The 15,707-nt window shown below is 41.1% G+C and overlaps 1 long non-coding RNA gene across 1 annotated transcript; it reads right to left on the bottom strand.

The window, feature by feature from the left end:
- Positions 1 to 11,790: 11,790 nt before the first annotated feature.
- Positions 11,791 to 13,832, bottom strand: LOC129779160 (uncharacterized). Its single transcript, XR_008743580.1, has 4 exons — positions 13,469 to 13,832; positions 13,195 to 13,362; positions 12,764 to 13,000; positions 11,791 to 12,665 (listed from the first exon to the last, which is right to left on the bottom strand). It is a non-coding gene; the product is annotated as an uncharacterized LOC129779160 (long non-coding RNA).
- Positions 13,833 to 15,707: the final 1,875 nt, after the last annotated feature.

A 15,707-nucleotide genomic window follows, 5' to 3' on the forward strand; every position in this document is an offset into this window, starting at 1 on the left:
TTTCAGGTTTTTTCTAGGTATTCCATCGAAGAAGTTCGTCACATCGCTAATATCAGGCAACCCTTCGCGGTAATCGGGCTTCTCGTCGCTGATGTGGTCGTAGAACGCCTTTTCGTAATCTCTGAACATCCCATTTTTTTGTTGGCGCTTTGCAGAGTCAGAGTAACGTTTCAGCCGTTTAGTTAGGACGCTCAATTGCTGTACCAGTGTGTCGAGTTTTTCCGTCAGCTGGTGAGCTCCCAGCTGGCGAAGTTCAGTAGGCCGCACGATCACAGCAACTTGGCGACAGATTTTGGCCAATCTGCTGCCTCTTTTGTACGCCATCAGTCTTCCAATTGCGGCGCGCTTGTTTAGGATCCGTTGCTCCAATCTCCTTCGCCATGGAGGCTCACGCCTTTCACGGAGATGTTGGAGCAGTCCGCCTCTTGGCCTAATACGGTATCCTAAACTTTTGGAGGTCGCCACAGCAGCACAGTAAACTTTCAGTTGCAGCTCCTCCATGTTCTCAGCATCAACCAAGTGCAGCGGAGAACGTGCTCGTTCATGAGCTTCACTGCACTTGTCAGCCTGCGGGAATGCTGCAACTTCGGGATCCTGGGGCACGACAATGGGTCTGTGTCGCGGAACTGTGAGATCGTCTCGTCGTAGTGGAAGACCAGATCGCGTAGTAGTTGTTCATCTGGCTGTGGGTCTTCCGGCTCAGGGGGTTGTTGTACTGTGGCCTCCACTGGTGCTGATTCGCGTGCTCCACTCGCGAATGAATTGCTCAGCCGTACTGAACTTCGCCTCGACACATCGCTTGCTCTGTTGTTCCTGGAGCTTATTTCTCTCTGCATCTGCTGCTTGATCTCGTCGATTTGCGTTTGGGAGAGCATGATGTTTCGTACTATCGCTCTACGCCTCGCGTTTATCGCGTTCTGATCAAGCCTCCCGACGAACTCTGGATATGCTTCCTCGAACATTGTTAGTATTCGAGGGCGACCGCTAATGAGTCTCCAAAGCAGTACAGATGTAATAGGCGCGGATCACGAATTCGTTCATTTCGTGTGTCCACATGATCCGTCGCCTAGTGGTACCCACGAGTGTGGACGACTGTCGTCTGGCAGTCACAACACGCCTCGTAGGCGCAGCGTTTCTTGGGTGATGTCGATGGCTGCTGTTTCCGTGTGGCGGTAGCTCTTCGGGTTGAACCCGGCTGGTGGCCCGCTCTTGCACCTCGCCCTCCAGCCGCTGGCCGCTCGCTCTTACGCCCGTTCCAGGACCAGCTCCAGTTCGGGGACCCTCCTCGGGCGATCGCATTCTAAGTGTTTTTCGTGAACGTAGCTCCATTTTCTGGATGTATCTCCTTTGCCCGGGAGACAGCGGGTTTGGCAAGGTATATTAGAGTCCCACCTTGCCAGAGGAACCTTTTCGGGGCGCCGCCCCTAACATAGGGAACAGACGCACCCCTAAACCTCCAGTGACCCGAGAGGTCTTCCCCGGGAGAGAGATATAGCGCTCTGACTCGCTCGCACCCCCTCACTTAGCCACTTTCGACACCCGTTCTCGGAGCCAAGACCAGGTGTGTGTTTCCAGTTCACGCCCGATCTAAAAATGTGGTCATATGATCTTCGTGGAGGCGTGAGATAGGAACATTTGAGACCAACAGGTAGGCTCCTACCCTAGTGTTGACCCCCATTTGAGAACCAAAAAATTCTTTTTGACGTAGGGCTACGTCTTACATTAAGGGTGTCAAATCAGAAAACGTTTTCATGAAAAAAAGTTAACGTTAGTTAAGTTACTATTGTTCCTGCGAACGGATTTTAACGATTTGCGTACCAATCGAATCGGAAATTTTCTAAAATTTGTTTGATATGTCATACATTACAATGGTTTGTATTGGTGAAAATTGGAAGCATTCCCTTTTCCCCATACATTTGTTCTGTCCATTTGTGTGCTTTCCCGAACAGAGCTGTCAATAGCGGGCAACTTATGCAGCCGCCAGAATAGAAACAATGGAGCGGGATAACGAAAAGAGAATATTTGCGAGGAAAAATCCACCCTTGCATAGTAAGTAAACTGACACTAGTATAAGTATAGCATCTCATCTGAGGAAAATTCTCAGAATCTATTTGTGACCGAAACAACAAAGATCGCTTATTCTGCTGTTTTGTGTTCTATGTTTCCCCTCGAGCTGTGAAGGCTAGCGAATATTTCACATGAAGTGCATCTGGCATTGCAATTAACACGATCATCAGAGCCATGGCAAAGCAGGCGGAAAAAGAGAAGAGTGAGAATGATTATAGGTCGCTTCTAGCCATCAGGGTTTGGCTTTGTGTGAGTTGTTTGTTTTCGTTGCGCGATACTTAGAACTTGTTCATTTCCTGTGCCAGTGAATAGGACACCTTCGATACTTTTAGTTGCCATTCGTATTTGCTCTCGTGCGCAGCGGCTCTGTTCTGATGGAACAAGTTCCTAGGTTTGTTGAAGGTTTTGACCGAAAGTCGAGAAACGATTTTTTCATAAACGGTCATTCTCGTGATGTAAAATATCCTGTGTCTTCCTCCACAACGTATTTTTTGTATTCCTTATGCATCAAGAACAATGCAGATAAAAGTTATAAAAAAAACCTTACTTGGTATGAACATTATGAACATTAGAAGTACCTAAAATTGAATTGAATCACTTCAAAACCGCTAAATACACCACTGATTTCTCGTTTGTTTGAGAAACACCCTAAGTCCATCAACTTTAAAGCGTGATACTTTGAGCTTAACCTGTTATATTGAGGAAGTAGAGGCCCCAAACAATATATTTTGGGTATAATGAATCGAACCCACGAACCTACCAACAAAATGGAGGACCAGGTCAAAATTTTTAGAAAAACAGTTTTCTGTCGTTTTCACTCAAGTGCGATGTAATGACGATCAAGGCACCTAGAAGTATATTCTGAACAAAACACAATACGCGTGTGCAAAAGCCCGCTCGTGATCAGGGTGGGCTTTTGCATCGTTGCTTTGATGAAATCTTGCATGAAGTTTGAGTGATGCATGAAATCTTGTATCTGATTACTTTAACAGCTTGCTAATTTGTTAAGCGGCCCATACATCTACAATATTGCAAACATAGGTGGTTGTGAAATGAGGGGCTTAGAATGAAAGGGGTGTAAGTGATTTGATCGATTTCTCTACATCGAGTCTCTCTTTTGATCATAACTCAGCTGCAAACTCATTCCCAGCTGTATTTTACAATGTGAAAGGTAGGTCAGAACCTCTTCTATCGGATTCTATAGCAAACTCAAATTGGATCGCGTTTGCAGTTGAGTCATTAATTAAAGAAAAAGTTGACGAAGAAAATCGATCATATTGAAATGTTGTACAATATATTGTATGATATAAAAAATAGACATTTATTGTGTGACGTTGTGCAATATGGTGTCAGTTAATGTCAAAGCACATGTTTACATTTACATCGTCTCGGGTGTAAAGTGAGCGTTATCCTAAAAAATTTCACAGACTGTTTTTAGAGGACGCGTGTGTCGCGATGGCAATCAAAAACGCCGACAAGGGTTTTATTATCCAGTTTATTGAGACTAATCCAACGAACACTTACGATGAAATATTGATCGTCAGTATCCAGCCTTGCACAATATTCAGGACCGACTTCAATATTATCCACAAATGATTTAATTTCATTGCACAAATATGACTGTGACGCCATAATATTGTACGTCTGTGGACAACCTTCAATAATAATGTCAATAAATTCGTACAATAGTATTGTGCGTGTATGGGAGGCTTTAGATAGAGTGAATTATTGCACGCAATTTTGTGTCACATACAACATTCATGGGAACGAAGTTGGAAGAAAGAATGCATAATACATTATTTACCTTCGCATCCGCTCGCAAAACTCTTTTATTTGTTAAGTTGCTCACTTGTTTTATTATTTCCACTGTTGATGTCTCAGGCAAAAAAAAAGCTGGATAAATGCCGTCTAATGGTATATATTATAACATATATCGTATAAACGATTCTGCGTAATATGCATTTGAAAACTCCAAATAAACGTTACATTTTACGTAGAGTGACCCTCCTATATAGAAATCAAAGACGTAGTCCTACGTCAAAAATTTTTGAATTTTTTTCTGAGATTGTCTACATGCCCTATGAACAGTTTGAACAGACGCCACTGTCATCAACTTCTGGTTATTTTTGTCGAAGAAAAATGTATGAAATTGGTGCGCTAAATCGTACTGTATACCAATCAATCGCATCTCGCCAAAGCTCTTTGAGGCACCCCTAGTTGCACGTATCGTTCCCTACCATCATCCGACCGGATGGAGGCACTTGTTCGGTGTCGACCGGCAGGCAGGCAGGCAGGCTGGCATTCGCTCGAAACAGCAGCGAGAACAATCGGAAAAACTTTTCGACTGAGTGCCAACAGTGATCTGCAAATCTTCTGATTGCCGTTTGCGGGCCCTCACAATCGGGAAAAACATAACAAATATGCTCGTGAGAGTTTCGGGAAGATTTATCAAATGGACTCAATGCCACCACCGTGGGTGGCAGAATGATTTGTTGTTGGCGCGGGCGGAATGAATTTAAAGCTGTGTTTTCGTGCGGTTGGCCGAGAGGAAGTTGGTTTGGGGTGTTTTGATTGATGCAAATTGGTTTCTGGTGTGTTTTAAAAGGAGGTTACTGTATGGAAATTTATGATAAAGCATGGCGGGCGGGAAAAAAGCAAACCAACGTAGATTGAGTTATTGTTTTCTTTACAATTTTGTGACAAATAATGCTAACGACATTGTGTCGTTTAGCTTCGCACTGTGTTGTTTCGTATTTAGGCTAATCGATGAATAAATTGCGTATCTTCAAATACTGCTGTTTGCATTCTATGAAATACGCTTTACTTGAACAGAGGAACAAACTACATTCCGCAATAAATCCGTACATCAATGCGAAGGATTCGTCGAAAAGTAATTTAGTAAACTGCTGCTGCTGCTGTTCCAATCCACCGTACAAACTGAATAACCCCAACATTCATATCTTCCGATCAGAATGCGACGAAATTGAATTGCGGTTTTTTTCAGGTTAGAGGCTTTTTCAGCGAATCAGTTCGCCTTTCCATAACTCTCCAGCATACGACAGTGAGACGTACACGATAGAGGAAAAAAAATCTGCTCCCCTCGTCAACAGAAACGGAGCGAATTGGATGGCGACCACATCAAAAGATACATATATACATACATTAATGATCAAATGCGATCTCTCCGTCCAAACAAGTACGTGTATGCAAACATGCTAAAAATAAACCAGCACAGAATCCTTTTCATGAAAGCATTGAGATTACTTTGGTGTTATTACGTTCCATTACTAAATTAATATGAAACATTTGGTAAATCGTAGAAAAAGAATATCTTCTTAATTCTAGAATAGGATCCAATACTTAGAAACGCTCGCAAATATCTTCATTTGGAAGGAATTACCAGGAATATCCAGTCCGGCCTCTCTGTGTGATGGAACTAATTATGGGCTGGATAATTTCGTCTTTCTCGGATAATACATCCAAAATCCCGGATCTCACTCTGTTGTCAACATCGATTATGGTTTCATTGAGGAGAGCAGTGTCAACACAAATTTTGTCCAACTTATTGCGTCCACTAATCAGCCATCCACGACGGCAAAATTGTCTCGAAATGGAGCTCCTGGAGGGGATAGGACGATGGGATTACGCCTGGCAGAACCATCAAAAGAAATTATGTCGGTAATCATCTCCTGACGCAGTTTCGATACGGCTTAGCAAAACAGCTGAGAAAATATTTCTCCTTCTCAAAATCACTGAACCAAGACGGGACAACATCTTGCTAGTTATGATTTTGACTTACCGCATATGCAAAAGGGAGCGGACTCAGCACATTCTGGCCGCGGGAGATGTCACATTTCATTCGCTACCTAATTTCGCTTCTGCGTTTCAATTTTTTCAGACGCCTTCGCAAAACTTGTTACACTTTCGCTTCTCTCGAAATTATTTTTTTCGTTGCATTTATCCGCTTCCTCACACATAAGGAACAAAAGCCAATGTTGATGATGGAAAATCCAAAAGTTTTCCACAATAATCCTGGCCTTGCCGGGTATTTCTTGGTTCTGCTTTTCTCGTGACAGAATAATTCAATTCACCACACTGCTGCAATTAAGATAATTCGCGGGAACGGCTTGCGGAGAGCGCAGACACGGATAAAAAAAACCAATTGAAAAAAGTACTTTGACGACACATAGGATTATCTCACGGTCGGAAGTTTTTTCTCGATGATTGCCATTCAGCAGTAACGGTGGGTTTGCGTGGACCATGTCCGAGCTTTATCCTAATAAAAAATTGGTTTGACTTTAATAAATCACTAGCTGACCTGGCAAACTTCGTCTCGCCCAAAATTTATTTTTCGTTATCACATCCACGTTTTCTCACTAAGCGCACGTTCATGGGTCCAATCGCAGAATTGTTCATTGATTGATCTTCTAATCTACCCTTTAAAATTATTTTTTACTTTAAAATTCCAGTACTTCTACCAAAACTCGACATTATAATATCAAATTATTTTCAGACACAATTCTCGTGGAAGATTTTTCATCCACTTGCAAATAACATGTTTCTCCGTTACATGGAATAAATATTTGATACAGAAAATAGGATAGAATAAAGACAGTCCTAAATAGGGCAATTCCTTTCTTGAGTGTTGCTATTATCAACACATTCGGTGATCCATTTTTTTATACAGATAGAGGAAGATATAGTAGTGCGTTTAATCAAATTAAAATCCATTTCCACTTTCGAACGAAGATCTACAGGGTTTTCCATTTCGGGCTTCCGAAAGTATACACCCCTGCGCTGACAACCGTTTGACATAGCTGTCAACCAAAGCGTCATATCGTTAGTTGAATGTCTGCCACTTTACAATATGGATCGTTTTAGCATCGCACAACGTGTTAATTTTGTTAAATTATACTATAAACTCCACCCCTCTCTTTAAGGGGGGGCTGCCATACAAATGAAACACAAATTTCTGCATTACTCGAGAATTATACAAGCAAATGGAACCAAATTAGGCATATGGAGGTTTAAGGGTGCAATAAAAGTTTCTATGGTGGTTAGACTCTCCACCTCCCTCTCTAAGGGATGGCTGCCGTACAAATGAAACACAAATTCCTGCATTACTCGAGAATTAATCAATTAAATGAAACCAAATTTGGCATATTGAGGTTTTAGGGTGCCATAAATATTTCTATGATGGTGCGACTCTCCATCCACCTCTCTAAGGGGGGGGGGGTTGTTGCTGCCATACAAATGAAACACAAATTTCTGAATTACTCGAGAACTATTCAAGCAAATGGAACCAAATTTTGCATATGGAGGTTTCAGGGAGCAATAAATGTTTTTATGGTGGTTTGACACTCCTTTCCACTCTCTAAAGAGGGGGGGGGGGAGGTTTGGCCGTTTGCTGAACAACTCGAGAATCAATCGAACAAATAGAATCAAACTTAGAGTATAGAGGTTTTAGGGGTCGATAGACGTTTCTATGGTAGTTCGACACTCCACCTTCCTCTTTATGGAGGACTACCATACAAATGAAGCATAAATGTCTGCATAACTCGGGAACTAATCAAGCAAACAGAACTAAATTTGGCATGTGGAGGTTTTAGGAGACAAGAAACGTTTCTTAAGTGGTTTGACATTTCTCCCCTTCTTCATGGGTTGCGTTGAATAACTCGAGAACTGATCAAGCAAATGGAGCCAAATTTGGGATGTGAGGGTTTTTGGGTACGAGAAATGTTTCTATGATGGTATGATACCCCTCTCTTCTCTGGAATAAAGAGGGGGTTCCATAAAAATAATACACATATTCCAACGAAACATGACAATTGAAAATTTTCGGAAAACTCTGAAGGAAAATGGAAAAATTCGAAAAATTCAATTCGCATGTGTTCTACAATTACATATTGACGAGCGTTGTTAGTCCATTTCATGTTTGCGGTAATGAAATACAGGGTTTTCCAACTTTAAATTTCGAAAGTAAATTGAAATAAAACACACTTAGAATTCGAATTTCGATGAAACTTTTATTTCAAATTAAAGTTTGGTTTATGCCATTATGTGTGAAATACAACATCATTCAAGTGTCCACCTACGGCTTCTTCGCACACCTTGATCCGGAACAGGTAATTTTCGATGACTTTTCGGCACATATGGGGCGGTATCTCGGTCTTAACTTCACGAATGTGGTTCAAGAGTTTGCGGAGAGTTGGCATAGACACGGTCTTTCGCATAACCCTACAAAAAAAAAAGTCCAGCGGGTTCAAATCGCATGATCTGGACGGCCAATTGGCATCACCAAAACGCGAAATTATGCGTCCCTCAAATTTCGTTCGCAATATGGCCATGTTCGGTCGTGTTGTGTTTCACGTGGGGCCGTCCTGCTGAAACCACATGTCATCCGTATCCATATCTTCAATTTGTGGCCAAAAAAAAAATTGGTTAACATGCGGCCATAGCGCTCACCATTCACAGTTACCGTCTCGCCGTCCTCATTTTCAAAGAAATACGGCCCGATGACACCACCAGACCATAATGCGCACCAAACAGTGACTTTTGGCGGATGCAATGGCCTCTCAACAATCACGTGTGGATTTTCTGAGCCCCATATACGGAAATTTTGGGTGTTCACATAGCCACCGAGCTCGAAATGTGCCTCATCGCTGAAGAAAATTTGATGCGAGAATTCAGCATTTTGCTGCTGTTGTTCGTTCACCCAATCGACGTATGCCCGACGCATTCCATGGTCACCACGCTCTAATTTTTGTACCAGTTGGACTTTATATGGATGTAGGTGCAAGTCCAAATGCAAAATTCGCCACAATGATGTGTTTGACAAGCCCAATTGCTGAGCACGCCGTGGAATCGAAACATTCGGGTCATCCTCCACACTGGCAGCAACAGCAGCAATATTTTCGGCCGAACGCACATTACGATGATGCACAGGTTTCACAATATCCGCTACGGATCCAGTTTGTTCGAATTTACGCACTACATTAGCGATTGTGTGCTCTGTAGGCCGTCCATGACGACCAAAATCCGTCCGTAATGCTCGAAAAACATTTGCCGGTTTCATCATTTTTATAGTATAATTTAACAAAATTAACACGTTGTGCGATGCTAAAACGATCCATATTGTAAAATGGCAGACATTCAACTAACGATATGACGCTTTGGTTGACAGCTATGTCAAACGGTTGTCAGCGCAGGGGTGTATACTTTCGGAAGCCCGAAATGGAAAACCCTGTAGATCTTCGTTCGAAAGTGGAAATGGATTTTAATTTGATTAAACGCACTACTATATCTTCCTCTATCTGTATAAAAAAATGGATCACCGAATGTGTTGATAATAGCAACACTCAAGAAAGGAATTGCAGCCATCCCTTAGAAAGGGAGGTGGAGAGTCTAACCACCATAGAAACTTTTATTGCACCCTTAAACCTCCATATGCCTAATTTGGTTCCATTTGCTTGTATAATTCTCGAGTAATGCAGAAATTTGTGTTTCATTTGTATGGCAGCCCCCCCTTAAAGAGAGGGGTGGAGAGTCTAACCACCATAGAAACATTTATTGCTCCCTGAAACCTCAATATGCCTAATTTGGTTTCATTTGCTTGAATAATTCTCGAGTAATGCAGAAGTTTGTGTTTCATTTGTATGGTAGCCACCCCCCCCCCCTTAGAGAGGGGGGTGGAGAGTCTAACCACCATACAAACTTTTATTGCACCCTTAAACCTCAATATGCCTAATTTGGTTCCATTTGCTTGTATAATTCTCGAGTAATGCAGAAATTTGTGTTTCATTAGTATGGCAGCCCCCCTTAGAGAGGGGGGTTGAGTGTCTAACCACCATAGAATCAATTATTGTACCCTAAAACCTCCACATGCCGAATTTGGTTTCATTTGCTTGAATAATTCTCGAGTAATGCAAAAATTTGTGTTTCATTTCTATGGTATTTCTATTTATTTATGTAGATAGAAGACGATATGGTCGGTGTTAAGTCAGACCGGACCATGTGACATTTTTATGATTTCGAGAAAAACGAACATAAAGTTTAATGTTCTGCATTTTTTAAGGCATTTAATTTTTTCGTTCAATATTGTTCTCAGAAATGTTAGCTACTCTCTGGCAATACTTTGACATATGATAGTTGTAAAAAACATCAAGTATCATGCCAAAAAATGTAGTTATTTGGCTGCCTATACGTACATGGTCCATTCTGACTGAACCAAATGAAGCATTTTTTAAGAGTTGGTTCACTATGACTGAACAATTTCGAAATATTTCTCAATCAATTAACAGTTGTGAGTCAAAGTGTGCCATTCTGCTATGAAAATTAGAGCGAGAAGGATTGTGAGTTTTGAACTGCATAAACATTTGTTTGCGTTCAGCTTAATAGTCTCTGCCATCTACTGCTGGCATGAATATGATTGCACGGCAAACAGATTAAGCATAAACTTTCCATTCTCAATCATCAGTATTCGTCAATAGAATCGTCAAATTTGAATTCGTTGTCATCGCCACAGCCTAAGTCGCACTCTGAAATAGTACATTTTGCGATCATTCACACTGAAGACCAGCATTTTTCACTTAAGGCCGTTTTATATTATCAGGCACGTAGCGTAAACGGCACGTACCGACACCGGCAGACAAATACATGATGTATTCATATCATCAGGCACAGCAACTTCTCTGTACGGACCGGCAGCGCAGACGGAGCGAAGAAATGCTACTGGTGATTGAACCGATGTCGTACCGAAGAGCGACGAACGCACCCACACCACGAACTTCGACGTTGGGTTTGTATGTATGGTGCTACTCGCCCATGTAGTTCGTGCCCGGCACCGGCAAAATATTCTTTTCGAGAATTCCTTCATGCATTTGTCTGAAGCGTGCTCATACACATTTGAAACACACGCAATAATATTTGTCTTGCATGAAACGTGCCGTGCCGGTTACGCTACGTGCCTGATAATATAATATTACCTTTATCCGTTCAGTCAGGGGGACCAAGTTTATTTTTTAATATACTCAGAATGTGTACATTTTACACTAACGGGTTCAAGCACAAATGTTTTGTTGGTTTGAATTCGGCGCTTGGATATTGTTTAAATTCAATATATGTACAAATGATTGATACATGGTCCACTCTGTCTGCACATGATATAGAGCCATTTCGCCATGGTAAATGGTACATGGTCCGCTCTGACTGCATACTATGAGGGATTTTCGTTGATCAATCAAAACAATTTCGATCCGTTATTACTGCTGTATGAGTGATTTTCCAAATCTGATAAATGTGGTATGTAGCTTACATAATGCTTAACCAAATGTAATCAATAACTCGAAATTTTCAATTTTGCGACCTGACCAAATTTGGCTCTATTTGCTTGATTAGTTTTGGAGTTATGCAGAAATCCACATGCCTAATTTGGTTTATCGATCCCTAAAATCTCTATATGCTAAGTTTGATTCCATTTGTTTGATTAGTTCTCTTTATTTTCTTTATTAATTTTCTTTATCTCCATTCATCTCCAATATCCCGATTATCCACCTGTTTTGATCTTGCGTCAAACGGAATCAATTTAGCCGAAGTCAGCATTTCATAGCTCCTCTTCGAAGTCGATGAAGTCTGGGTGGGATTTGGATAAACACATAGAAGTGATATTCCAGACAAGCTTCTCCAGTCCACTTAAGCAACGCTTCGAAACAAAACAATGGCTGTAAAAGATGATTGGACTCTCATAATATTGAAAGAAAGTTGTGCTTCCGTGATGAACGAAAAACAGTATGTTCTTCGATGGAAACCTCTCGCGTACAGATGACAGCTTCGAATGGAGACGTGCGAAAATATTGGCAAGAAACCAAATGTGGGTTGGAATGTGTCATACGAAACCCATAACTCAATATGTTCGGTTATTTTTCTACTAGATGATACTCCAAATGAATGAGTATGTCGTTGTTCACTGAAAGCAATAAATTCTGCACTCTAATGGAATATAGTAGATTTTTTATTGTGTGTGGGAATCAACCGGTTTTGTGTTCCTGAATTGCATTTCTGCTAATAGTAAAATTTTCAATTCCATTCAATTGTCCATTCACCATTGAAAATTATTCCACCAGCGCCTTTCGGGCGGTTTCAATTTCGTTCATCCCTGCTAATCTCGCGAAAGACAAGAAAAACTCATTAATTCACCGCCGAGATCAGTATATTCAATTTGGTATTATTTAGAAATTTAGGAACCTGACACGGAGCGTTTAGGTCGTAAAGTCCAGCAATAAATTCTTCGCCACAGTCTCCGCCGGGAGCGGTGTTGCGTTAGCCACCAGTTTGGTCCTGCCATCGTAAATAATCATCATCTCTAGATTTAGTCGCGATGCTCACTGGTTTCGGGTGACCACAAGCTTACAATCACAAATTGCCCGGCGTTCCGTTTTTGGCGCTGCTCTCGCTCGAGCTCCTCTATAGCCGACACCCGACACAGTGGACGACCAGCAAGTAGGCTTTTGAGCTGATTATGATCTCCGGAGCTACTACGTACGTACCGCTCACATAATTTGCCGACGCTTGGAGCCGGCAGGCTCATTAATCACAATAATCTGGCGGGAATTAGAAATGGGAAGCAACTTTTTCACTTAATCGGTAGAAATTAAATCGAAGTCAGAGCGGAGTCACGCTATGGCAACACGGGATTTACCTTTAATTTCGAAGGTGGCGGCATTCTCGTTTCACCAGATTAACATACCAGATCCAAAGGGTTTGTGAAATCGGTTTGATAAGTGGACCGGTAAGCCACGAACTCGAGGGGATCTCCTCGGCGGATCATCCGAGCGTTGGGACAAAGTTCGCTCCAAACGTTGTCGTACATCGATTGGGTAGTCGTTCTCGGGATGAAGTGCTTCGTCGTGTAACCGAACGTACGATAGGTTGCCCTCTAGAATAGGTTTCGATAAATCACGTGTAAGCGTACACTACATTTTAGTAGTGAAAAAACTGAAAAGTAATACACTTCCCAAATAATCCCCAAAATCAAATAATTCATGAGAGAACTGACAGTGTGGACAAGTCCACTATATTCGTTTCCGCATTGCATTCACGCACATCCGCGTTAAATACTGATTCACTCACCCCAACCGAACAGCAGGGACAATCTTTTGGGAATTGTTGGACACGCTCATCCCAGCCGGAGATTTTCACTCGCACATCGGTGTACTTGGAGATTATCCTATGGTCCATCATGTTTTTCCGTCTGCGTTTTATGGAGTGCCAACAACGGAATTATCTTAATTTCCCTATCTGCAGTTGAATGTGAGAATATAAATAAATCAAAAAACGAAAGATTAATGTACGCCCCATCGTCCGCTCCACTGTATGCACCCACTCCCACCCCCAATTTACTTACTTATTGTTTTCGCTTTCGCGTTTTGGTGGAAAAATCGAAACCGCAAAAAACGGCAGCTCCGATTGTTTTTTCTTCTTTTTTTTTTTTTTGGCTGGTTTGGCTTAATTTACGCTCCTCCGGATCGGTCACAATGGTTTGACATCAGACCAGAGTGTCACGGAATTTACTCACGCAAATTTACAATCCAATAAAAAGGATATCCGCCGCGGAAAATAAAATATTGAATTACGACCAAATTGCAGCACTGAACCGATGGAATTGCACCAAACGGACCGATTGCGAGCAGCGTGGAAAATCCAATATATTGATATGTCAATATGACATTTAATGCAAAAGTTTTTTTCTCTCTTCCTGCTGCGCTTCCAGGGCGACGGCACCAAACAAAGAATGTATGTGCTGCCCAAATGACGCCAATTCAGACATACATTGCGTTCAATCATATCGGTAACTAGGATGAGTTGAGGTTGGGGATGGAAAAAATAAGTTCATACCGTCGTGTGGAGATATTTTTGACTCGCGTAGATATTTATGGCATTATAATTTTTCAATAGTTTCTAATAGGAATACTATTCGAATTCTTCTCATATTTTTTATATTTTCATTCTGCAAAATTATGTCGATTCTAACAAGTTTTTCTTAGGGCAAATTTTTGAACAACGAAATCATTTGCCTCATACAGGTGCCAGGTTCCAGGTCCGGACTATAAGGTTAATTCGTAAGAACCACCCAACCAAACTCCGGAAGCTTATGACGAGCTACTATCGATGTGCTCGACCTAGCATTGTCCTGACGAACAACTGTTTCTCTTTTATTGGTCGATGCTAGGCGCTAGGAACAGATCAAAGATTGATGATTTCCTACCAATCCTACCAAACCCAAACCCTCCTAACCATCTATCCTGGCATTGTCACCTGGCACCTGCTCACCACGTTTAGATGTTGCCGTAAGTGACCAGCTACTCATCACCAATCAATATATCAGCTTCAGAAAGGGTTCTAGTAAGATTGTTTGTCATAAAACAAAATTGAATGTATGTCATAAATGAAAATTATTGATTCACACGAAAAAGTATCCTATGCGAAATTTCAACTCAATCGGACTTCATTTGCTAGTGTTGCACAGCCGTCAAAGTTTGAGCTTTTTAAAAACTCAAAAATTACCCAAGGGGGTGGGGGCGGAGTAAATGAAATTGGGGTTTTCAATTATTTTTACGCTAAATGCAAATGACATATTGATTTTTTTTCAAAAATCGACACTCTGGGACTTAATTGTGTCGTTTTTTTCATTCGGAACTTGCTGTGTAATGATGATTTGGACGATAATATACCCTATGCAAAGTATTAGCTCACTCGGACTTCATTTACAATCAATGTCCTGGAAAAAAGGTAATGAAAATGGTGGAGTTTCGAGCGACATAGCATGCGCTTCCATAACTATTTCTCAAATAGTGACGTTGTGTTTATCTTTGATTGCCCACCGCATCCATGTGAAAATGCTATTTTCAGGAAGTAATTTATCAATTAAAAACGTACATTTTTCAAGAGTTCCCGCTGAATATTAGGCTAAAGTGATAGCGTGCAGTAAATAATTCTAAAATCACGTCGAAAAACATTGATAAAAGCTACTTCCATGCGCCACTTTCACTCCCCCACGTTCATAGAAACAAACGAAGTTTCATCGTTTTAACGTTATGAAGTTTATGTTTCGAAGGCTCTCAGTGTCGGTGTGTATGTTGTGAGAGAATAATCGCTAGTTCATCAAAATTTCACCGAAAATGTTACTGCTATCAAGAACTAAGTATACGACTGCTCTCTGGACCTTTCAACCACAAAAACAATCGAAATAAGCCACGATACAATTGTCATCTGAGTGAGTACCGTGAAAACTCTCAACATTATTTTGTTTCTTCCATATACATTCCATATTGAATGGAAATAATTACGACACGATATTTTGCTTGCCAATACAGATACACTTTGCCTACTGCTCCACCTCTATATGTACCTCATTGATATGTACCTCATTGATTTACAAGTGTCGCAAATGTCAAAATTGAAGTTTTTTGAAAACCGAAAAATCATACATGACATCGGGGTTTTAAAAAAAAGGTTACTTAAAACTGGATGGAACGTCGAGATTACCTGTTATATCAAATAAATTTTTGTTTGTCAGAAATCGACTTTTCAAACGGAAAAAAATCAGATGCCTAAAAGTCAATTTTTAACCAAAAATATTTTTT

This window comes from Toxorhynchites rutilus, chromosome 3 (assembly GCF_029784135.1).
Source record: "Toxorhynchites rutilus septentrionalis strain SRP chromosome 3, ASM2978413v1, whole genome shotgun sequence".
NCBI classification, from domain to species: Eukaryota; Metazoa; Arthropoda; class Insecta; order Diptera; family Culicidae; genus Toxorhynchites; species Toxorhynchites rutilus.